General features: G+C 33.5%; 1 long non-coding RNA gene across 2 annotated transcripts in view; it reads right to left on the bottom strand.

Moving 5' to 3' along the window:
• LOC106027610 (uncharacterized) overlaps positions 1-26,581 on the bottom strand; it is a 105,881-nt gene that overhangs the window by 63,574 nt on the left and 15,726 nt on the right. For both annotated transcript variants that reach the window (XR_010046501.1, XR_002791125.2), the window contains exon 2: positions 5,960-6,036. This is a non-coding gene — a long non-coding RNA (uncharacterized LOC106027610). The remainder of the gene's footprint in view (positions 1-5,959; positions 6,037-26,581) is intronic.

The raw sequence follows: 26,581 nt of genomic DNA on the forward strand, positions 1-26,581 counted from the left end.
AATGTTAGAGGTGGGATAAATTTGCAAGTTTGTTGATACTTTTGACACTCCTGCCTTGTAACTACACAAATCATAATGTACATCTTCTTGTCAATTCAGGGTATAGCCAGGGCCACAAATTGGTCCTAAAAGACCATTGAGTGCCACTGGGGTCTTCCCATCTAATTCCAGAGTGATTAAACCAGTCTGTTGCAAATCAGTCATCAGCCTGTAAAGTTATAGAGTATACAGTCAACTGCAAATAAGCCCCACCTATGATTACATGAGGCATTGAGGAGATATATAGACACATGGCATAACATGATATACCACATCTTCCAAAAGAATAAATCTATATCAATACTGTGACATAAATATATAACTTGTGACCCATTCCATGGCAAATGTGCCAGATTTGTAGTATCACAATATTGATGATTGAAGCCATGAACCAAAGGACGAATTTAAGATTATTTCAATGGAAATAAGGACTAGGAGAATGGCTCTTGGATTACCAGGAGGGGTCCCAAGTGGATGGTAACCAAGGCCCCTTATCATGGGTAATTTATACACCAATGTCATAAAATGGGTACAACATGGGTGAAACTATAATAAGCCTATAGGATTATAATTATAGCCAACTAGCTAATTATGATCCTATATAAAAATGAGTTATGTTACAAGGTTAGAACAAAGGCATTTTGGGGAAAGAAGAATAGTATGGGTTCAGATGATCTGGTCACTCATCTATGCTCCTGATGCCTAGCTGGAGCCACAGGACCAGGTGTTGCTGATTATGGTATAATTCAAATTATTGTTTATCTTGCAGTCCTGGCTATTGCACCTCCACCTTGAGGCCTGACTCTCCTCAGATTGGACTCCAGCCAAAATTCAGATGTCTCTGTTTTATGTGCTGATCTCCTTAAAGGCTCAATCACTCTGATTGTGCATTCATTGTTATCTGAGTTACCTGCCTATAATAATATGTGCTTGTGAATTACTCAGGGAACACATTACACTTAATACTTAGAAAATAACTCGAACTGTTTGCATCTTTTATTTTTTTTTATTTAAAGAAAAGGAAACAAAAAATACATGGAGATTTAAAAAAGGGTAGAAATAATACAAAATTACAGAAAAACAAACGGTAAGAAATTGCTGGTTGATAAGTTACATATTGTCATCTTAGAAATAGCTGTTCTAGCTGTGAAGATAGTGAGATTCATTATGACGCCCATTCTCGATGACTTTTACCTACTTTTGAAGACCTACAATGTCTCCAATGTTTTGGTTTTGTCGGCTTTGTTCTTTACTGTTTTGTTCAATTTTATTATAACTGATGATATAGGCAATTCTATTAGAGATAGCGGGAGGCATTATGGTAACCATTATTGATCACCTTGTATTATGCTTTTACATTATCTATTATGTCCACCCTTTTGATTTGATTGACTCTGTTCTGTTATGTCACATTTGGTTCTACTCCCTTCCAAAAAAGTAATAAGAACTGTGGGAGTGACAAAACCCAAAATGTGTAATTGTCATTGTACAAAAGAGAAGAAAAGAAAGTGCTCTAAATGATATAACTGCATGTATGTTTAAGTGTATAAGATAGAAAATGATATCACTGAGTTTTATTGGATCATTGAACAGAACGGTTTGCAGTCTCACTGTTGGAATGTCCACTTTACAAGCTTTAACTTTGTGACTTGAACAATTATTTCTAAGATGACAATATGTAATCCATTAACTAGTGATTTCCTACTGTTTATTTTTTTCTGTAAATCTGTATAACTTGTACCCTTTCTCTGCTTTTTTTTTCTCCTTAAATAAAATTTTAAAAAAAAGAAATAGCTGTTCAGGTTATAGAATTAAAGTATTTAGAATGACATTCAAAAAGTGACAGTACAAACAGTTCTGCTCAATGATCGAACAAAAACTCAGTAATATGGTTATCAATCCTACACATTTGTTTTACATCTCAAAGAGGGTAAGATTAAACATATCAAAACAGAACAAAACAGTAAAAAATAATTTAAAGAAATACAGATTTCAAAGAAAGTCCACTGGAGATCATCACTGTCTATCTAACTGTCTCTAGTTTCTTACAAATAGTTGTCCCCATCTTCACCCACTTTATATACTTATTGCATATTATAGAACTAATCAAATCATTACAGGATAATGAAGGCTTTTTAGGTCTTCAAGATCTAACATTAGGGAAGACAATAATAACTACCATCGCATCTCTCATTCTCTTCATGATAGCTGTCCCCATCTCTACATATGCTGAAATTGAACTCAAGAGACCAGACCAATGTCATTCTAATCAGCGAACAATAGTATTGCTAGAATTTATATCATAATGCTACAAAATTAGCCTCGGGCTTCTTAGCGTCTCTTCTTCAGAGTATCTGTTCATTACACCTTGCATTATATAATCTGGTCCCATAAATAATTTTAAAAAAAGACTCATGTGTGAATTTCTACATATATATCTATCCTCTCTGTATTATAGGGAAAACCAAGTCGTAGCAAGACAGCAAAACAAATTCCTAGAAAAACGTGCAATGGATAAGACATATAAGACCACAATATAGATGATCTTCCATAGTTACTATGTTTTCTCTTGTTATTTTCAATAGATTTGTCCACAACAACGGCTAAACATAGTATTACCTATAGTTGAGTTTTATAAAAACTCAACTTTGCAAGCATTGTAGGATTTGAGAGCTGTTAATAGTTAATACCAGTATGGATATCCTTTACATCTTGTCATCTTCAGAGTAGTTGCCTCTACTTTTAGGGTTGATACTAACAAGCATACCAAATTCAAATAAAATCAGCCAAGGGCAACCCATAGTCTTATGATTCAGATTCAATTAAGATCAGTCATAGTAAGACAATGTAAGTATTACAGGATTTCAGTTTAAGTTAATAGGAAAGTAAGGATAGTTACCATGGTATAACCTGCTATTTTTGGGTCAAGATGTATGTGCCCTCAAATCTGACATGAGTGGACAGACCAGAACAAATTAAATTCAAACTAAATATGGCGATAAGACTACTGTGTCTTTTAAATCCTTATACACCATTAACAATGACCTCTGCCTTTTTTTATAGTGTTTCAGAGCTGTCTATACTAAAGACTATAGCTTACCATCTCTGCCTCATGTCTGCTACTCCACTTTTCTGCTATAATTTGTCCACCTTATTCCCTCATTCCACTGTCTGCCCCGTTCATTGAGGCCTCTCTGCCACTGTTGCTGGAATCCTGGTATCCCTTCCTCTCTTTCTCTGTAATGTCCTTCAGCACTCTCTGTAGGATTGGATTGGTGGCCACGAACTCCCACAGTTCCTCCTTGTCTTGAAAGTATCTTATTTCTCCATTAATTTTGAGAGAGAGTTTTGACAGGTATATGAGCCTTGGTTGCATATTATTTTCTTTCAGGACTTGGAATATTTCTCCCCACTCCCTTCTTGACTTAAGAGTTTGTGTTGATAAGTCTGCTGTTATTTTGATAGTTTTCCCGTTGTAGGTAATCTGCATCTTTTCTCTGGCTGCTTTTAATATTCTGTTCTTTTGGTGGATTTCTGGAATCTTGATTATTATATGTCTAGGTGTAGATCTGTTTTGGTTGTAGGTAGCTGGTGTTCTGTATGCCTCTTTTATCTGGATATCATTTCTTTTTGCTATACATGGGAAATTTTGCTTTAATATATCTGTGAATATTCTTTGTATTTCATTTTTGGTTGCTCCTGCTTCCTCACTCACATTCTTTATTCTTAAGTTATATATCTTTTTGACATCTTCTAGCCTTTGAATTGTTTCTTTCTGGTTCCTTGTTATTTTTAAGAGGCTTTTTCTTTCACGATCATATGCCATAAATCTCTCTTCAAGTTTCAGAAGGCTGTCTTTAGTTTCTGTCAAGGCATTTTGCCATTGTTCAATGGAGTTTTTAGTTTCTGGGTAATCTCTTTAGATCTGTTTCATGTATTCTAAGTTATGTTTAAATTCTTCTTCAGAAGTTTCTCTTTCTTTTCTGATTTCCTCAGTTCTTCCATCTGTGTTCTCTTGGGCGGGGCTTGTCATTTCTTTAATTAATCTCTTTATATCTTGCCTCACTTGGATCAGGAGTACAGCTTGAAATTCATCTATGAGGTCATGAAAGTATTTTTTAATTTAGCTGATGCTGTGTCCAGTTTGGATGGTTACTGTGCTTGTTCTCTTCAGTGTTTATTTGTCCTGGGCTTATTTTCTCATGTTGGGCAGCTGGAGATTTTTTATTTTTATCTCTTGTCATGTTTCTGGATTCTTTCAGATTGGAGTGTCCTGGGGGTCTCTGGCCCTCTCTGTACTCCTTAGAGCCTTTCAGAAGTGTGCTGACTTGAGTTTTTGTTGTCCTCCCCAATTTGCTGTTATCTGGGGTAGGCTGGGATGCAGGGGCGATACAGGCTAGCCTCCAGCCTCTGTGCCAGTCAATCCGTAAATTAGGCTGTACTTTCTGCATGTCACTGAGTTGTGACTATTTTGTATCTGCTTATTGGGCCCCAAGCAGAGGGCTGGTTCAACCCCAGTAGCTCCTGCCAGTTCTCTCTGTGCCAGAAACAGCTGACTAATATCACCGTGGCATAGGGTTCTGCCCAAATCCCAGCTGTTCTCTTCCAGACCTCTCTGTGACAGGAGCACCAGGACAGCAGGTCTGCCCAAATCCAAGATATCTTCCACTAGTTCTCTGTATGACGCTGAAGCCAGTACGGCGTCAGGCTTTGCCCAATTTCAAGATGTCCTCCACCAGACCTCCCTACAGGGTGACTTGGTGATGTCACTGAGCTGTATGTTCTGCCCAGCTCTAAGATGTCTTCCGCCAGCCTCTCTGTGTTATTGATGTCCCCGTGGTGGCGGGCACTGCCCAGTTCCCAGATGCCAACCCCAGCAGCCGTGGGGTCCCCAGTACTCACCAGGGTTCGGTGCAGGTCCTCCTCTTGGGTCTACTGCACACCATGCCGCTCACCTTCCCTGTGCTCTCGGCACAGCGTGGAATGGTCAGAAAACTGCACAGCGTTCGACTTTGGAGCTCCAGAGCCTTTCACAATCTCCTCTGGTGCAGCGGGGCAGTCCTGGCTGCTTCTCGGGGTCCCCGGTCTCAGTTTCCAGCAGTCACCAAAAGCCAACACAGCTTTTCTTGTTGGGTCCATGGGTCAGTTTGCTGATTTACAGGCGCGGGATTTGCAGCCTCCCGTTATCAGCCTTCACAGTCTCAGCACGACTTTAAATCCTCCAGCCGCGCTGTCTTGGTTAATAAGAATTGTTATGCATTTGTCTGGCCCTCTCCATGTTGTCATGTTCTAGCTTCTAGTATGATTTATCCGGAGGGACTCTCCGCCAAATCCCCTAGCAAGCTGCCATTTTTTTTCACTATGTTTGCATCTTTTATAACCTAGTTTTTCTTCCCTTTACCTTTTTCCCATTTCTTAGTCCTTGAATATTTAAATATGCTAATCCATCCTTCAAACAATAAATATATCCAGTCCACTTTAAGTGCTTTATAAAACTGTTTTCATTTTGGACAATCATCAGGATAGAGACGGGGATGATTTACACATAATGAGATATATTGATTAAACTCATTCAAGACATTGTAATTAAGTGTCTTCAAAGTACTGAGTGCTAATGAACATAATATATTACAGAATTAACTCAGAAGCTGAAAATTTGCTATTCCTGTCCTTGAATATCACAGCATCAAGATGACAGCAGTTTGCAATTTCATCACAAATATCCTCATCTCCTTTTCATGTATAACATCAATAATATTTCTTTCAATATCAGCTGAATTAAATCATTATGATCTTGATTTTTCTTTAAAGATATATTTTAGGGAATTTCCATTCAAGAATACTTTAATTTACATTTTGTAATGTATGATTTGGTTATATAAAGTAATTAAAGTGGTGGATCACAGAAATATGAACTTACCATAACAGATCAGGGCCAAGGATATGGTTCAGTGGCACAGTGACTGCCTGGCAGGTACAAAATGTCAAGTTTCATTTCTAGTACAAAAAATAAAGATAAAACAGCTATTATGTTTGAGGACCTCCTTCCACTCTTGTTTTTTTTTAAATTTTATTTAAAAGGAAAAAGAGAAAAAACAAAACAAAACAAAGCAAAGCAGTGTAAGGGTACAAGTAATACAGAACTACCAAAAAAAAAAAAAAACAGTAAGAAATCACCGGTTAATAATTACATATTATCATCTTAGAGATAGTTGCTCAAATCACAGTATCAAAGCATATAAAGTGGACACTCAAACAGTGAGACTGCAAACAGTTGAATGTTTGATCTTAGCTCCTGATCCATTATTTCCCTCAGGTCTACTCTGCGTATCATCAGTTTAATTAATTTCGCAAGAATAATTCTATTAATGAATAAATGTTAGCACACATAAAAATATAACTGATTTTTCACCAAACGTATTTGAAAGAGTCCATTCATTGAGAGTTTAGTAATTTTGTTGCCCTCTTCAAACCTATAGATGATTTTGTCCTTGCCTTTTGCTTGTCCTTAATTTGGAGAAATGGATTTTATTATATTCCTCATTTCTCTGTTGAATTAAGTATCATTCAACTTTCAGATTTTTTAGGAGATACTGATATTTATATGTCAAATTTTTTCTGGTTTTATTCATATAGCATTTTCATAGAATGCCATTGATCCTTTTGTTGTCTCTTTCTCTTCTTATGGGAAAAACTTGTCATTTTGGAAATACAGCCCTTACTAATTGAGAGATGTTTTTAACTGATCAAAAATTATAATTATTAAAAGTTCTTTGAATGATTATACAATCTGATATCTTGCAGTAGCTGTTAATGGACTAAGAAACTTTTTTTTGAGTTCTAGCTAATATGTATGCATTAAGTTTAGAAAAGGTCACAAGATTCAGAATATACTGTAGCCCTTATAGCATCTGATTTCAGTCTGTGGAACTTGAGCAGAGGTCTCAGTCATATTTGAAAGACCCTGATCTATGACCTATGAGATTATAAGTGTGTGTTTGAATGTCAATTAGCCTGTCTTCAGTTACTGTGGAAACAATGGAAAGTTAGCACATTAATTGTAATTATTTTACATGATTTTATTTACAAACAAAACTTAAAACTTTTTAACAAAAGAAATTTTCACTTTGCTGATACTGTATTTATGGAAAAAGTGATCAAAAAGTCTGACAATCTGCAATTAACCACTAATTATTTATTTTTGTTAACTTTTATTTTATGTATTTTTTGTCTTTTGAGGCAGGGTTACACTATGCAGTTCAAGCTGGCTTCATAATCACTTTGTAGCCCAGGTTGGCCTTGAACTAGCAGTGACCCTCCTGCCTCAGCCTCCTAAGTGCTGGGATTACAGGCGTGCTCTATCATTCCTGGCCTACTAATTATCTCTTTTACATACAATATTTATTCATAGAAATCAGCATCATTGGCATCCTAGAATTAGAATTATTATTTCGATTTTAGCAGTGATTCCATTAGGAGGTTAAAAAAAAAGATAACTCTAGCAAATTCTGTGGATAATCTTCCTTTTTTCCCTTTATTCGTTGTGATACCATGTGCTTGTGATGCGCTCCCATCCTCTTGGTAAACATGGTTGAAACTCTATAAACTTAAAGTATTACCCTTGGGTTACTAAAGCTGCTTATAGATAAGGAGAGCCTGGGAATTTATTTTCCCTGAGGCGGGCCCATAACCAATGTCTGTGTGGTGGGAGATTCTCAAACCACAGCTCTGCAACTTCAGAGAGAGAGAGAGAGAGAGGAGAGAGAGAGAGAGAGACAGACAGACAGACAGACAGAGACAGACACAGAGACACAGAGACATACAGAGAGACAGAGAAAGAGAGACAGACAGACAGACATACAAAGAGAGAGAAAGAAAGAGAGATAAAGAAGAAAGAACAAACTCAATTTAGTTCTAGCAAATATCACAGGATCAGGCTGTTGCTAAAATTTTGCCTTAAATCTCACACTCATTGGGGTAACTAAATCTATTTCTTTGCTACAGTTTGAGTATGTCTGCTCTAAAATCCAGGTATTGCAGTGTGATAGCAATAAGAAGTGATTAGGCTAGGAAGCATACGACTGTAAATTCAACTCTGGAAGGCTTAGGTAAGAGGGTCACGGTTTCAAGTTTGGCCTAGTTTATTTAACGACATACTGAGAGCCTGTTTCTTGGTTGCTTTTCTCATTGCTGAGACAAAATACCCAATACTCACATGGAAAGAAAGAAAGGTTTATTTTGGCTTGTGGTTTGTACAGGTTTGAATCTGTAGTGAGCTGTCTCCAAGACAGAGAAGCATGGCAGAGGGGCATAACAGAGGAGAAACAGTTGCCATCCTAGCAACAGAAGCAGCAAACAGCAAAGTGTAGCAGTCAAAGTAGCAGCAGAAGTAGCAGTCTCCATTTCCCTTTTATATTCTAACCAGGCTGTAGACCTATTGATTGGTGTCACCCTAGATCCAGACACCTCAGAAAAGCACCATCTATGACCATATGAGGCTTTGTGGGGACATCTAGACACAGGACATTCATAATGCCCTGTCTCAAAATATTTTTAAAAAGGTCTATGAATATAGCTCAGTGAGAAGGCTCTGAGTTCAAACCCTTGTATAAGAAAAACAACAAATAAAACAGGTGATTTATCATGAGTGTTCCACATTTGTGAATGAGTTTAGGTTCCTAAAGTATTTGAAAGAGGAAATTTGTCCCTCTTTTTGTTTTTCCTCTTCTGCCATGTGAGGAAGTGTTTCTCAATTTTGGAGGAGGCTCTGTTGAAGGTACCCTGTTCAAAGCAGAGAGTTCTTACCAGATACTAGTGTCTTGATCTTGAACTTTCCAGACTTCAGAACTATGAGAAATAAAATTCTATTCTTTATAAAATACCAGCATTTAGAATTTTGTTGTGGCCTCATAAGGCAGACTGAGACATTTCCCTCCTTCTTTACTATTTATTTTCTGGAAGCATTTCCTTAAGATGTCACATATCCATCAATCTTCATTTAAAGGTTGCTTTGCAGACAATTCTACTCAAGACAAATGAAAAATGAATGAACAGAATAATCACTATTGATTCCATCATTTATAAAATGTTAAGAAATTAATACAAATGACAGTGAAAACTAACATTTCATAATATTCAAAGATTAAGAAAGGAATAAATATAATTTACTTTTACAAAATCATTTTCTTGAAGGTGAACACATCTAATTTCTTATGCCTCTTGGAAAACAATGATTGACATGCAAAATTGGTATGGTTATGTTTTCCTCTAGAGTATATAATAAAGAAATCTTACTAGTTTTATAACATAACATATATAGGCAAATCATATATTAGAGTCAGTAATACAAAGATATGTTAAAAGAGAGAAAATACTTGCAGTTGAAAAATACCAATTTTCTATATATCTTATTAAAATATTTCCAATATACCTTATTGTCTCCTTGTTTAGGAAACAATGATAATCTTAGCTTCCTTATACCAGTCTAAACTGGTAGAATACTTAGTGCTAGGGACTTTACTATAAAAATACTCAATATTAGAGTGAAAGTGAAATGAAAATCACTCTGACACATTAGATTTTAATTTTGTTCCAGAATTTAAAAACAATATTTACGAATTAATGCTTCAGAATATTTTCATTGGACATAAATCAGAATGAGCAGTCCCTACAAAAAGAGTGAAGATTTTCTGCAGATGTTGATGAAAGTGATCTAAATGGGCTTGTATTATTCATACAAGGCCTGTGCTGATTATCTTACATGCCTGATTTTATTTCCCTAAATTATCCCAATAGTCTTAGAAATTATACATCATCAAATTTTCAGTCTGTGTTATGATATCAAGTCCTTAAAAATTCAGTCATACGATTAGGAAAAAAAAGCATCCATTCAATTAAGAAACAGAGGGACAAGGTGGGTTCAAGTTCACATTGCCTGAAACCACAATATACACACTTAGATCACTCCATGTGAATATTCAGATTTCAGATGTTTTACCACTGTCCAAAATTAGAAACTGAGTAAATCCATATTAATAATAATGAATTTAAACAAGTCTTTTCACTAAAATCTTAATTATTGTATTAAAATTAATTTGATATTTTATATTTGATCCATAATGTGCAATTTATATTTAAATAGAAAATTATTTAAATAAAAACATTGGTTTTACAGTTGTAACTATTCTACTAGGTTCTCAGCAATATATATATTGTATATATTATATACATTACATTATATATATATTGATTTTGTATATATATATATATATATATATATATATAAAATCAAAAGATCTCTAGAGTAAACACCTGACATATACAGCACTGCCTTGACCAAACATTCATGGGGAGCCCATAAAAAATTCTTGCAGAGCTGAAATGTTTATTGTTTTACACAATAAAACGCTATCCTTCAACTCTAAGGAACGCCACCCTATGTGCCAATACAGAAGAGATCTCGGCCAATTTCTGTGGTGATGCTTGACACAATTTTCACAGACAAATTAATAATATTCAAGGGTATATTTAAACTACAAAAATAAATTCTCTATCAAATATGCTAGTTTTTACTCTCCATTGCTCAGGTACATCTAATACTTGGTTGTAATAGGTTTGTTGTCATCCCACCCAAATCTGAACTTTAAAGTTTTTAATTTTTTAGAAGTTTAAATCCTAGAACAAGAAATATACATCTTGCATTGATTCATGAATTAGCATTGATCGACATCAGTTTTCTCTATTTCTCTTGCAACATCATCACTTATTCTTTTATTTATCTATTGCAACATGTAATTGTGTGTGTGTGTGTGTGTCTGTGTGTGTGTGTGTGTAACACTGTAGACTAAACTTAGGTCCTTCTATATACTAGGCAAGTACTCAACCACTGAAACACATCCACTATACTTTTATCTTACTTTGAAGCAGGGTCTCCCTCAATTGTCCCTTCTGCCCAAGCCTCCCAAGCAACTTACAAGTGTATGCAACCACTTTCAGCTAGCAATTTATTTCTTAAATTGTATGGATGTATGCATACTCATATACAAACATGCTCATACACATACATGGATAAATTCATGTCTAAATATTTAGCATATACAAGTACCTTGTAAAATCAAAAATTCTACTACACAATGGCAATTTCATCAGCACAGCTAAGAATTACACCATGATGCAACACTATCTAATTCATCATCCATATACAAGATTGTCAAAGATGTCAGGGACCAACTTAGGATAAGTTAATGGATTTAGTCTCCTTATACCACAAGAGTCCTAATAACCGTCTTTGGCTATGCATCACATCTACATTTGTGAAGAAAAAAAAAAAATCTCCTAATTGCTCTGATTGTCCTGTAATGACTGGATGAGTTTTAAATTTCCTTGATAGATAGCTTTGGGTAGTATGTGGTAGAGTTTTCATTGTATCCTATCCGAATATACGGCAGGACAAGTGCCACGTGATTAGTGGTGATGAGTTTGGTCACTTGATTTTGCGGTATGCACCATATGTGTTGTGTCAAAACAATTTTCCCCCTTGATAATTAATAAGTACTTCGAAGTAATTTATAGTCGGTTTAAATATTCCTGATCAACTTTCCCCCAGTGATCCTATACATAAAATGTTTAAACTTTGTGTAGGTCGTGCTAAGGATTCCAGAAGAGTTCTTCCAAGTATATTAGGCTGGTGGTTCCCAGGGCTGAGACCTGATGAACACAGCCCCCAAGTTCAGGACAGCAGCATCACAAAATGAGAAGCAAACTAAAGGCCTTTTGTTGCACTGGAGTAATTGAAGATGCTATCTCATGCACCAGAATATATTGTATAAATATTTTTTCTGATTCACATTTTGCCTGATTGGAGTTAGTTCTTTCAAGCAAACTAAAATTTAAGAATCTAAATACAATAATCTGTCTTTTTAAATGTAAATCAGCATCCAATAAATGTCACAGATTCTTAACTAGAAAAATAGCTCTATTAACATAAGTCTAAAAATGTATTTCATAATGCCTATGTTTTATGAAATGCAGATTTTCATCCTATTTTAAAAATCAGAACATTAAAAAAAGGAAAAATATTTTTAGATCTTTAGGTCCTACCTTGCTTTTTTGTTGTTTTCTTATATAAATAGTATTTTCTTGCATTAACATAAATAAACAAACTAAAAAAGCCATGTTTTGGTAGTTGACTGCTTTGAAACTCATGAAATTTTGTACTCAATGCATTTTAACACAAATTTTTCATCTCAGTACTCATCATTTGTTTCCTACTACATGGGCAATGTAGAATGTGCCCATGTCAGTTGCCTCTTTACTCTACACTTTTCTGCTAAAAAACAGTTTGTTTAGTGCTTACTTCTTTGATACGTATATGTCCCAAAACAAATTAACAAGTAGTACCAAGGTTCTGCTACACAATTTATAAATGTTCCACAACATGCTAGCGACAAATATTTATAAATGAAATTTAAGTGTTATATGTATATCATTAATCTCAAACTGCTGTTATGAGACTCTGAGTTATTTATTTTATTTGTGTCTATATTATGTATCAATTAATTATACTGTTCTAATAATCATGTAAATTTTAATGAGATTAATACACAGATATTAGTGTTTTTCAATGAAATGTATTTGGCAATTAATAAGCAATCTTTAGAAAAATGTTTGATAACATAGGTCCAACTCTTTCATCATGAAATTTTCTCCTAGTTGCTATAAATATATTTTGTTGATGCAACATGTAAAGATACCTCATATAATGCCATCATGATTCATTTTATTAACTAGTGATGCAAAATTAAAGACCTTGAAGATGTCTCTATTTGTAATGAGTTAAATACATCTCAATTTTTTTGACAATGCTGAAATACTCATATTTTGATGCAGCAGTCTCCTTTGTTCCTGACTACAATTCTTGTAGTTTCAATTTATTACTGTGAATGACAGTCTAAAAATATTAAAACAATAAGATCTAAATAATTTGTTAGAATAAATTGTTACAATTGTTTTATTCTCATTTTTAAATATTTATTTTCATTTTTGAGACAGTATCTTGCTCTACTTGCCAGCTTGGTTTCCAACTTCCAAGCTCAAGGAATTCTCTTGCCTCTGTTTTGTGAGTAAGTAGAACTAGTGTCATGTGCTACCACACCTAACTTTTTCTTTTTTATTTTTTTTGATACTGGGGATTGATCTTATGACCTCACACTTGCAAGGCAGGTGCTTATGCTGCTGAGCTAAGTCCCCAGCCCTTGTTTTATTTTATAATTAGTTATTGTTGCTAATTTTAAGTTATCTGATTTATGCATTAAATTGAAAGAAAAGTTTATATGAATTAGAAAAAAAGTATATATCTATCTCTCATCTATCTTTCTATAATTCAATACTATTTGCAATTTCAGGCATATATTACAAGTCTTAGAATGTATCCTCTAAGATATGCGGGAGACTATTGTGTCCTTATAATGGCAGTTGGGGCTTAAAACAATTTTGTACTACAAAAATATGATGCTTCTAAATCTTTCAAATGTAGTTATGGGATATGCCAAAATTTACAAGCAGTACCTATTAATCTACAATTATATATATATATATATATATAAAACAAGTTATTATATTGTTGTAGTTAGGGGTTATGCAGAGAACAATTAGAATCAGGACATGGAGTTTATAATATTATTTTAATAATAGTCACTGTGAGTTAATACAAGAAAATGCAGGAAATCTATCTGCAACAGCAAAAGCATAGAATATTTAGTTAAGGGCCTAAATTCCAGAGCAATGTCTCACATGAGTTGAGATGAAAACCCAGAGCTCATGACAATGCCTCCCACGTGTCCAATTGGAGTTCTAGAGCCCACAAGAAGGACCCATACCAGTCTCTTTATGGATCTGTGCTGTCAAGACCCAAAGATTAGCGGTGGAAGCCAGACCTATCCCACTGGGATGAAAGAGCTGTTTTGGAGGGTTGAGGCTTCTACACTGGAGCTGAGAAGTCACACTCACAGCAAAGACCAGGGATACCCTGAAAAGCACCACAGCCATCCTCAGCGACGTGGAGGCCCTGAGGTGCTCCGATGACAAGCACATTTGAGTACCTGACAGGAAGCCAGCATGACAAGTTCATCCTGGAGACCAAGTAGCACACGTCTTCCCCTCTGGAGCCAGGAAGTAATGCTTGATGTGACGATCAAAGCTTCCCCAGGGCAACAAAAGGTCTCAAACAGCAACACATAAGAGAACCCACAGTGCCACAGTGCCTCAATGCAATACCGCATTAACTCCTTCCTCCTCCTTCTGCACCCCTTTATTTATGCTGGCAACTTCCCTCAAGTGGAGCATCTACACTCCGTGCCATGTTGATGTAATCCAGTTGACATCAAATTGACCAGCAGTTTTTTTTTTTTTTAAATTTTATGTAAAAGGAAAAAGAGAAAAAACAAAGCAGTGTAAGGGTACAAGTAATACAGAACTACAAAAAAAAAAAAAAAAAACCAAAACAAACAAACAAAAAAAAACAGTAAGAAATCACCAGTTAATAGATTACACATTACCATCTTGGAGATAGATGCTCGTCACAGTATCAAATCATGCAAAGTGGACTTTCAAACAGTGAGACTGCAAACAGTTGTGTTCAATGATCCAACCAAAAACATTAATATGGTCATCTATTTAACACCCCTAAACATACTTGCAGTTGTATCCTTTAGAGCACTTTTTTTCCCTCTTTTTTTACAACAAAATTTACACATTTTGGATTTTATTACTCTTTAGTTCTTACTACTTTTTATTTTGGAAGAGAATAAAGTCAAATATGGCAAAACAAAGCTGTCAGTCAAAACCAAGGATAGACATAGCACATGAGGTAAAAACAGAGTACAAGGTTATCAACAATGGTTACCGTAATGCCTCTTGCTTCCTTAAAAAGAATTGTCTACCTCATTAGGTATTATAAAGTTGAACAAAATAGTAGAGAACAAGACCAATAAAACCTAAACCTTGTAAACATTACAGGACTTCCAAAGAAGATAATAGTCAAACCAGAATGGGCATCATAGTGAATCTTATTGCCTTCAAAGTAGTTGCCTATACCCTCAAACTTGATACTATCATACAGAACGGAACAGAGTCTAATCAGTCAAAACAAGATAGTGGGAGTACTACAGGACTTCAAATCAAGTTAATAGGAAATCAAAAAAGTTATATAATATATTCTGCTAATCTTTTTGATTTTTCCCCTTAATTAAAAAAAATCATAAAAAATAGCTAAATAATTTTTTTAATGAATAAGGGAGAGATTGAGATAAAAGAGGACATAACAACATAACAATACAGGTCAAAGCATGACATTTTCAGCAATCTGTTGCTTCACCACCAAATAACCCGACTTAATAGTAGTTACCATAGTGTCTTTTTCCTTGAAATATTTGAATATAACTTCATATACTATAGCTTCAAACATATGAAGTCAGTGTAAAACCATTCAAGTGGATGAAAGCATTGTAGGGTATTTAGAACCAGCTAACAGAAAATGAACAATGGTTTCTATATTATCTCTTTGCCTATAACAATTTTTGTTTATATTATCACATATAATAAAATCCAGCGAGATACATCATGATAAAACCAATGGAGACAGAAGAGCCATAGTTTGGTGGGGCTTCAAAACAAGATGATAGTAAATCAGCACTAGCTATTATGATGACTTATTTTCTTCAAAATAGCTATTCATTTCATCACAGGCAATAATATCAAGAAGCCCAGAATAAAGCCATTCCAATTAATAAGTGAAAACTTTATAAGGCTTCAAGGCCACATAATGGGGAATCATGATTACCACATACTTTTATATATTTGAATCATTACTCACATTAGGGAAACTATTTGGTATTCACACAGGCGAGATTGATTTATTTCACTTATGAATATGATCTCAAGCTGCAAAGCAGTTCTTAATCCATACTACAAGGCTCCTGGCGTCTGAAAGATCTGTAGATATCTATTTATATAATGTGAATTGGCCAACTGCAAAAATGGCAATTTCTTTTGATGCAGCCTAATTCATTTGTCTCCTTAATTTTAATGGCATATATATACACATATATGTATAGTACCTCAGCCCAAATCCAATGTTTTCTCCAGAGGCACAAGCATAAAATGCTCTCTTGATTCTATTTGAAAGTTCCTCTCACAGCTAACAGGAGAAAGCATACAAAAAATAAAAATAGAAAAAATAACATAAATTAAGAATGTTTATGTATACAATAGAGTGTGTGGTATCATCGAAAATTATGATGAATTTTTAAATTATTTTGAAACTTTTTTGCAATAAAACACATTGCAATTAATCCCTTCAAAACACACATGTGTCCCATTATTCTTTTCACTTTGTGAAGCAGTACTGTATGTCCTCTTTCATGAGTGTTTTAGTTGATTTATTTGGGCAGCATTGATGTACTAGATTAATTCAAAGTGTTCACTCTTTGTAGTAATCTTAACTTAGAAATAACCCAGAAGTCACACAATGCCAGATCCGATGAACAAAGTAAATGAGGACATACTGTATTGTTTGTATGAAGATAACTTTGTGTTGCGTCGCACACAACAGTAGCATTCACATTTTTATCATACTTCATAAAGACAATTAAATGCAAATGATAGTATCGTGAGGCACATTTTTGAAATTTAACTACATAATTATTAAACATTGCAGAAGTATCAAAGCTTTCCTGTTTGCCAATTGTGTATTAACAGGAGATTTATTCTTTATCACTGTACCCACGAATTTCCTAAATAGGTTATCCAGTGTTACCTAAGAGATTTTTATCTTTGAATTCCCAAATTATGTACATATGTCTGTATATATATATATATATATATATATATATATATATAGTAATTAGTGTGTTCTATTCATCACCAATGGTAAATAAAGTACATGAAGTGTTATGCTGAGCTGTGAAAAAGATGCCAAACACCAAAAAAAAATCAGGGTATTAAATATTTCCAATCTTAACAAAGGTTGTACTGCAATATGTATTATTGAAAAATAAATATTCTGTTAAAAAAACAGTTTTACTGAAAATGACTTTAATTCATAGAAACAGGAACAGAGTAAGAAAATGAAGTAGAGCATCATAATATAGTTTCTTGAGGCAGGTATCACTAATTTTAATATGTTTATCTGTATAAAACTTTCCACTTTAACTTTGGTAGACCAAAAATAGAACACTGCCAAAGCTGGTCATGATCCTGAAGTGCTACAGAGTTCATTACTAATGTTTCTCTGTATTGATAATCTACAACTCTTTAGGAATAAATAAACTGAAAAATAGGAGGAGAAAAGAGGTGCTTATTTGGTCCTTTCAAATTGCTACTGATGATGAAACCCATTATCACTACCAACACCAACTATGATAAATGTTTATCAGTACCCATGTAATTTTAAGTAAAGACTTAGGAAAATTTTAATGATTTTGTTAGACTTTTTTTTTCTTTTTGTCACTGACAGTCAAACTCACGACCTGGCACTTGCCAGGCAGGTGCTTACACCGCTGAGCTAAATCCTCAGGCCAAATTTTAATGATTTTGAATGATTGAATCTGATTAAGAAAAATTATTTTAGAAATCAAACTCACTTAAGTAACCTTTTTAAAAAATTTGTGTTATTTAAGTTTATTTTAGAACATTTGTATTATATATAGTAGTCCTCAATTTAATAGCTGGTAGAAATTTTATTTGCATGTAAATTTACTTGACTCCTAAAAGAATTAATCACTATATTTTAAAATTTATTGTTTACTGTAAGTGTTATATTATTGGTTATGTCAGGTTAGGAGACAAGTAAGTTTAAATAATGTATTTTTCAATACTTATTGCACTACAGTTCATTTTGTGATGCAGCAGCATGCAAGAATTTATCACGTGGGAAGACAGGAAGTGTTTTGTTTGTTATAGGAAACTTTTAGAATTTCAGATTGCTTATTTTTAGTGAATCAAAGAAAATCAGATACTTCTATATAATATAATTTTTACTCATCTGTATTTCCACAACCTTTAATGAAAGAAAAAAGAAGCATAATTAGAGGCACTTTTCTGGACAATGCCATAACAAAGCCACCATTATTTATAAAGAAATGAATATTTCTGAACTACTTATTAATGAACTGATTTAGTGTCCTGAATGGTTTTAATTTTAGGAAGTCTATAACTTCCAATGGATTTCTGATGGCAGAATAGCATCTGAAAATTCTTCTTCAGGCTATGTAAGCATGCCATAAATATCATATATAGAAATATATACATTCAAATCATCAGAAATTTGAATGCAACTAAGTTATTTTCATGTTAACTATAATATTGCTGGATTAACCAACCACCTAGTAAAATAGATACTGAAATTTCAGTAAGAATATTTGAGAAATTTGAAGTTCCTTTTAAGAATATACTTGACTATTTTAAAGAACTGGTTTTGACTAATGTCTATAAATACACATCTTCTGTTTAACACAATATAATTATAAACAAACTGTAATATGCTGTTAACATATTTAAGATATTGTGAATACTGATTTGCATAAAAAGTTAAAAATTACCATATCGTGAATATACTTTGTCTTTTGAGGAGATACAGAGATGGAGGGGCAGAAACAGGGAAACAGGAAGAGGAGAGAGACATTACAAAAGTGGACACAGGAAGATATAAACACAATGTTTAGAAAAATAAAAAAAATCATAAAATACTGAAAGAGTAATAAGATCCAAAATACATAATAGATATTGTAATAATGAAAGGGGAAGAATGTGCTCTAAAATACAAAACTGTATGCATGTTTAAGTGTGTAAAACAGTTAACCATACTACTAAGTTTTTGTTAGTTTATCAAACAGAATAGTTTGTACTGTCATTGATTATCTATGCACTTTTTTATGCTTTGATTTTGTAACTTGAACAACTACTTATAAGATAACAAAATGTAATTTATCAACTAGTGATTTTTTATTGTTATTTTCTAAATTCTGTATTATTTCTACCCTTTTTACTGTTTTGTTTTTTATCTGTAAATAAAAATATATAAAGACTACTTTAAAAAACAGTTTTTATGCTTTATGTCTAGATGTCATGCCAAAGCCTCACATAGTCTTAGGGGCATGCTTCTAGAATTTCTGATTAATTCATGGCCTATTACTGGGATTATAGGTGTCAGTGATACACCCACACTAAAGTGATTATGACTTACACATACAATATGTCAGACAGAAAGATTCTTCTCTCCATACTTCTCCCTTTTTGCTCTGGTTGTGTTTGCTGATTTCCACTGCCATGAACTGTTGCCCTTGCCACACACCATCCTGCCTTGGAGCCAGCTGAGTGTGGATCTAAACCTCCACCAACTGTAAGCTAAATAAACCTTTCCTTCCTTTATTTTGGGGGTTGGGTATTTTCTCTCAGAAACTAGAGTAAAGTACCAACACAATAGCACTGTGCTATATATGAATAATTATATTTTATATACAAAAAGTTATATAATAGCTGCAATATATGCTCTGTATAATACATTACTCTGGTAATGCAATTATTCTTATAATGACTTACGAGCTAAACCGAAAGTGTACTTGCACACATACAAACACGATTCCTTATGATACTGTCTGCATACTTCCATGTTTAAAGTTAAACATAAAGAATTCTAGGTAGTGGCAATAGTTATTAAGCACGTTATGTGTGTCAGTATATGCAACCTGATAGTAATCTAAAGCTAAAATTTCCACTTTGATTACATGAACATCACAAGCTCATATAAACACAGAACAAAAACCATATAAACCATAGCATACAAACCATAGCCTACTATTCATTTAAACACAGCAAACTCATTTTCATTAAACCATTTAAACCATTACTTAGATATGTATCATGTACTTGTTTTAGAAAATAATCATGAACTATCTACAGATATAAAGTAGGTACTTTTTATGAGTTATTTTCACTTTATTTCAGATAATTTTAGAATTTCTTAAACTCAACATTAAAAAAATAAGTGGTAAACAGGTGGTGACACGTGCCTGTCGTCTCAACACTTGGGAGAGTAAGGCAGGAGGAATGCTGCAAGTTTGAGGTCAACCTAGGCTACATAATGAGTTCATGGTCAACCTGGACTACACAGCACGACTCTGGCTCAAAAAAAAAGTAGCTAAACATTTAAACATTTGGAATTGATCTATTTTAATGCAGTTTATTTTTAATAAATTGACTATATTATATACAATATTAGACTAAACTCAATTGATTTTACAAGTTATTAAAAAGACTATCAGCGTTGTGTCATGATGGAATTATTTCTGCTAGAATTCTTATTAAAAATGAATTCTTCTTAACCCCAAGATGCCCTCTAACTCATATTCTTGTGACACTTGAAATTAAACAAGCTTTCTTGTAAAAGTGTAACAGAACTGATTTTTCAGATATTAATAAAATGTGAAATATTTATATGATGTGAAGAGACATCAGAGCATTCAGAAATTACTCAGAAGAGGAATTTATGAAATGTAGAAGTTTCAAATATTACACAAAGTGTAATATTACAAGTGAAGATATGAATATTTGCTGATATTTGGTATTATGAGGGTTGATTTTTATCTGTTTACAACAGGCAAAATAATGTCACTACTCTTTATTTTTTATTAATTATATTTTCATATTTTTATTTCATGTCTGTGTAAATTTTTGCTTATAGTATGTCAACTTTTCTATGGAAGTACTTCATTTACTGTTGATTCATTTTCACTAGTTGTGCTCTATTTAACACCTTTTAATGACTGGTTTAAGAAATTCTTTCCATTTAATCTATCAGTAACGGAATTTTGAGTGTAATTTGATGCAGAGATATTAAAGTAATGGTGGTGGCAGGGCTTAACTCCACAGGCGTCTCTCTGAGATGCATCTTATTTCAACTCAAGGTGCATTCTTCTGGAGAAAAGAACCGGCACTGTTTGTTTTAACCCACTACCTACAAATAAGAGAAGCACAGAAACAGGGATCCGGATGGGTCCAAAGAGTTTATGTAGGAAGTTGTGATTCCAGTGCCCCGTTATAAGCATTTCTAATTGTAAAGAATAATGTAAAAGTTATGACAGTGCTTCTTTAAGTGTAAAAAGATTAGTCTTAAAACAGTAACCAATACGTTTGTTCTGCTGAGTTAGGAACTTTGAAAGGACTGCAGCAGATGATTTAAATCAAAGAAAAGTACGAGTACAGGTTTCCTCAAAAAAAGGAAAATTCTCTTCCTAGATTTTTTTTTAGCTTCTTCGTGTTGTTTTTGGGCTTCAACCTTTGTTCAAAAAGGATAGTTTTCAACGTCTTTACTCTCAAGTATTCACAAGAAAAATTCTGTATCTTTATGTAGCAGAGTTTCTTGGCTTGAGCATTTTCTAAACTATGTATACCATGGATTAGTATGCCCAGCACTGAGATTACTTACATGCAAATAAAGAAATTTCTTCAACCCAACTTATCCTAAAGGAGTGAAAGTCTAATCACACAAATTAGATTCATGAACAGTTTAGATGTGAAAGGGCTTACAGATGTGGATAGTGATTACTGTGGAAACATGGTATATCCAAACCCAGCCTCTGGTCCCCATAGCAATCCAATCAAGAGATATTAGAGGGAGAGAAAATAAAGAAAATTATCTCATTAAAACTCCTGCAAAAATCCAAGAGAAATAGATAGCCCTGCTTTGTGGCCAGTAAAACAAGTCAAAGTGCAGAGAAAGTAAAATGACCTCCATTTCAGGTAATATTGATGGCAAGGGTTGCCTGTACAAGGCAAAAGAAACATATCTGATCAATGGAGTGGGAAGGGAAAAACAAAGCACAGACAGATTGTAGGAGGTCAAAATGGCAGACCAGATATGTGATGAATCAAAAGGGTACATACTATAGGATAACCCAAATAACAAGGATGAGACTCTCACTAAGTGTTATTAGAAGCAATTTTAAGTCAATTATAGATACACATTTCTCAATTACAGAAAAAAACCACAATTATTTTCAGTGTGCTATGAAATGTTTTTGATTCTTTTCGCATTTAGACTTTTTACACCTGAAGTTTAGAAGGCAAATTTATATCTGTAATATCTGTGAAATCAAGGTATAGCATAAGTGGGTGTTTTGATTTACCTCTTGATGTCTCCCCAAGTTCTCATGTGGTCACAGGTAAGGCTTTTCAGAGATGGCCATACCTAGAGTGTGTGATGCTAGGTTTCAATGTGTGATTCTGGGATCAAGGATGTGTGATTACTAAATTGATCCACAGACCGAGTTGGTATAATTCTGGGCATGAATAATGGAAAATCCACCTTGGATGTGAGTGCTACCTGCCCTAATGGCGTGTATCCTGGACAGAATATAAGGAACAGAAAGAAGGCTGCCGTTTTGTTCCCTGCTTCTTCACTATGCTGCTTCGCTGTATTCTGTCTTCAGCTATTTCTTCTATGTGATGCCCGTCTGTCATGCCGCCCTGCCTTGGAGCAGGTCAATGTGGACTGAAGCCTCTACAAACTGAGCTGAAACCAGCCTTTCTTCCTTTAATTTTGGATGTTGGATTCTCTTTTCTCAGCAGTAAGAAAAAAATAACAAGAGATCTCATAGAAGTAGCAAGGAGTGGACTAATTTTAAGTAAAATCTTGTAGTGGACTTAAAAAAAACAGATATTAATTCAAAGAAGCAAAATTTGCACTTGAGAATTGTTAAATAGCGAACTGCTATAGTCTACTTTCCTTGCCACACTCTCAGTCACTTATCTTTCTAATACTTCACTACCAGACAAATTTTCTGAAAGTAAACTGTAAATCTTTCACAGCTCTTGCTCGAGAATTTGAAAGGGCTTGCTAGTATTTGATAATAAATTATAACAAATAAGTGGTTTCAATGACCTTTAACTTCACTTATTTCAATTTCCCAATCATTAATTTTCATAATCACAAAGACTATTGCCAAATTGACTCCATTTATCCCACTTTTAGAAGTGGCTAAATATATATCTTCCCTAGTTTCTCTACCTTCTATGTCCTTTGCAAACTCCACATTTTTTAATAGATGATCTCTAATAAACTAGCATCTTTTTTCTCTACACTCTTGCTGCCATTATAAGAAAGATTAGAAAATACCATAAAACAGCAATGAAGTACTGAGTATGTCAAATTTACATTAGTTATGTATTAATTCATTTAAAGATAACTGAATGACAAGAACAAGATCTATATCTTATATTAGACATTTGTGATAGTTTGTATAGAAATGCAATACAAGTGTTTTAGACACACAGAGGAAATAGTTATTTTTCTGGGCTTTCAGTGCTGGTTGATAGCCTGATACTGAATACAGTATTGACTTCCTTACTGTATTATTTTTTGTCTTTTTGAGACAGGATCTCACTATGCAGTTCAGGCTGGCCTTGGGCTCACTTTGTAGCCCAGGCTGGTCTCGAACTTGCAATGATCCTCCTACCTCAGCCTCCCCAGTGCTTGGATTACAGGAGTGTGCCATCACACCCAGCTATCCTTACTGTCTTCTAATACCACTATTGTATATCTCTAAGTCACATTTTCCTCAAAACTAAAATTAACACAACAACATTATCTAAGTTATAATGAGACACCATGTGGTCTAACAATTAGTAAGTGATAAATAAATACACTATTATTTTATAAAGGCAGAACTGAAGTCATTGTTTTTGAAAACTTGGCCCATATTAGGTAGACAGATGTGTACAATATCCCCATCAAAAGCTTTCAATATAAACATGTTGTATTGTTCAAGGTTTCTCTGAGGATAAAATCAAATGGGAGTGAGAATGGAGGTAGTCACAATAATATAGTCTAAGTCAACTTTCTGCCCTGAAAAATTATAATTCTCACAACTGACCCAAACCTGTCCTTTACCATCTTGAGATTCCCTAGTTTTAGGAACCATAAAAAATTAGAAATTTATTGCCATAATTTGGGACAAAGCCATCAAATATGTTGGTTGAAATAGTAAGCACTATTAACAATAGACAATATTAAAAACAAGAGAATTGATAACAACAGGACAAGATCTGGTCTTCCAGAAATATTATGTTAATATAACTAAAACTAACACCACACTAAAGAAAATATTTCTTACTTGACTACAAAATTTGAAATGTTCCCTGGCGTGTGATGACATTGAACTCTTGGAGTATATTCTAGAAATAAAGAACAATTTTTAAAATGATTATATAATAGTAATAAAAGAAAATATCATCTGTTTCCAAGTCTGTTCAATATCTCTTTGCATCCTTGGAACAATTCTTTATGCAATTACTGCTGTTATTTCTTATTATGAATAATGAAAAAAGACTTAGATTTAGTAATATTCCTAAAATCAGATAGCTGGTAAACAAAAGTTAGGACATGATTCTGGATCAGGCATACTGCAAGGTGCATTATATTGCACCTCCCAAATCACATCAAATTATTGGTTGAAATGAAAAAGGTGATGGTTTATCTTTCATGGTTTCCTTAATTTTCTCAATTCCACCTGTATGTGACTTTATTTTCATAACAACTTTTCAAGACAACAATTATTTCAACAACATGCACTAACTGAGAGCTTTTTGTGTCACAAAGTTCTAAGTATTCTCTGTATATTTATTTAATCTCCTAGAGTTGTCTCCTAGATAGGTATCATCATCGTCACCAAAATCATGAACCTCTCATCGTCATCATCCTCATTTATATCTAGCAATCCGCATGTTGATGCACAGTGTAGCTATTGTCATTGCTAAGGATTTATTATCAGTTAATAGTGACATCAGAATTTCAACCCTGGTAGGCTGATCAATAAACTTGTACTTGACTACACAAGGATGAATATTATCTTGCCAACATGTTTTTCTCTATTTTTTTAAATTATTATCTTGCCAACATGTTTTTCTCTATTTTTTATTTTAATTATTTAACTGAAATTTTGAAATATTAGTTTCAGTCAATTTTCGAAGCCTATCAAAAAGTTCTGAAGCTTGGTTATCTTATTAATCTATTATGTTAGGTAGGTACCCTGCTTAGATTTCTACCATCTAATATTTACATATTTAGCTATTTATATTTATTTCTTTGTTTATTTTGAATTGCACATTCTTTATCTTACAACAAGAATGCATTATAAATGTTATTAAAGTCAAAACATGAAATTTATTTTCCCTTCAGAATTTCTCAAAATAATTGCAAATCAGTTTAGTCTATATTTAATATCTGACAAAATTCTGCATTTAGAATCTACAAGTTGACTGACTTCCTAATAGGATCAAAGTTGTTCAGGTATAAATTTACTATGTTGCCTTATTTCCCAAAGCTAAAGTCCCACACTATATTTTACAGAATTAAATGCCTTTCACTACACAACACACACACACACACACACACACACACACACACACACGTGTTATTATGCCTAAGAGTTTTACATTTGCTAGGACATCTTAACACAATGGATTAAAATTGATAGTGTTTAATGTTTTATGAATAATAATCTAGCAGAAACTGTTATGATCTGAATAAATTAATAAATGATATGGCTTTATTTTTCTAATTTTAATTTGACATGATAGGTACTTAAGAATTTGCAAAAAATAACAAAGAAGTATGTATGTACTTCTTCCACATTCTTTAATGGTGCTATTTTTCATAATTGTACTATTATATAAAAACAAGGACATTGATACTGTTATAGTACAGTTAATTGCACTACATAGTTTTTCAAAATTTAGCTGTGATTTGTGGTGTATGTTTCTATAGTTGTATGAAATGTTTAAAATCTGAAACTTCACATGTAACTACTACAAAACACCTGTGACTAGAAAAGAAATTCCTTTGTGTTGCCCCATTACAACTGTATCTTTGCCTATAAATATAACCACTGGCAACTATTAATTAGCTTTTAATCTTTATAATTTTGTCATTTCAAGACTTCTATATAATTGTAATCACAGTGTGTAACATTTTGATTTTGATGCTTTTTTCACTCAACATGCTGCACTTGGCAATTAGACAATTTTTTGTATCAATAGTTCATTCCTTTTATTGCTAAACAAACTACTCTTTCATTGAAAAGATCTAGGCTTTTACAAGTTTTTACTACTACAAATAAATACAATATATACACAGAACAAGTTTTGCATATGCACACGAATGTACTTTTTTGGTGTGGACAAATGTTCTCAAGCATGATCACTGTGTCATACTACATTTTTTTCAAATTATGACTGTTCCAAACTGTTTTCTAGAATTACCAGACTATTTCACGTTCCCACCAAGAGTGTATGAATAACTCAACTGTTCAACATTCTTGTTAGTAGTATTGCTACTGCTTTCAGATATAGTTATTTCAATAGGAATGTAGTGAAAAGTAAGAATGGTATTTCTTTTGTATTTCTCTAATGATTAATGATATTGATCAACTTTTCATGTGCTTATCAGCCTTCTGTGTACTCTTCTGTAAAATGTCTGGGTCTTTTTCCA

This window comes from Cavia porcellus, unplaced genomic scaffold (genome assembly GCF_034190915.1).
Source record: "Cavia porcellus strain 051 isolate PalLab524CR breed Dunkin Hartley unplaced genomic scaffold, mCavPor4.1 scaffold_3, whole genome shotgun sequence".
Taxonomy (NCBI): domain Eukaryota; kingdom Metazoa; phylum Chordata; class Mammalia; order Rodentia; family Caviidae; genus Cavia; species Cavia porcellus.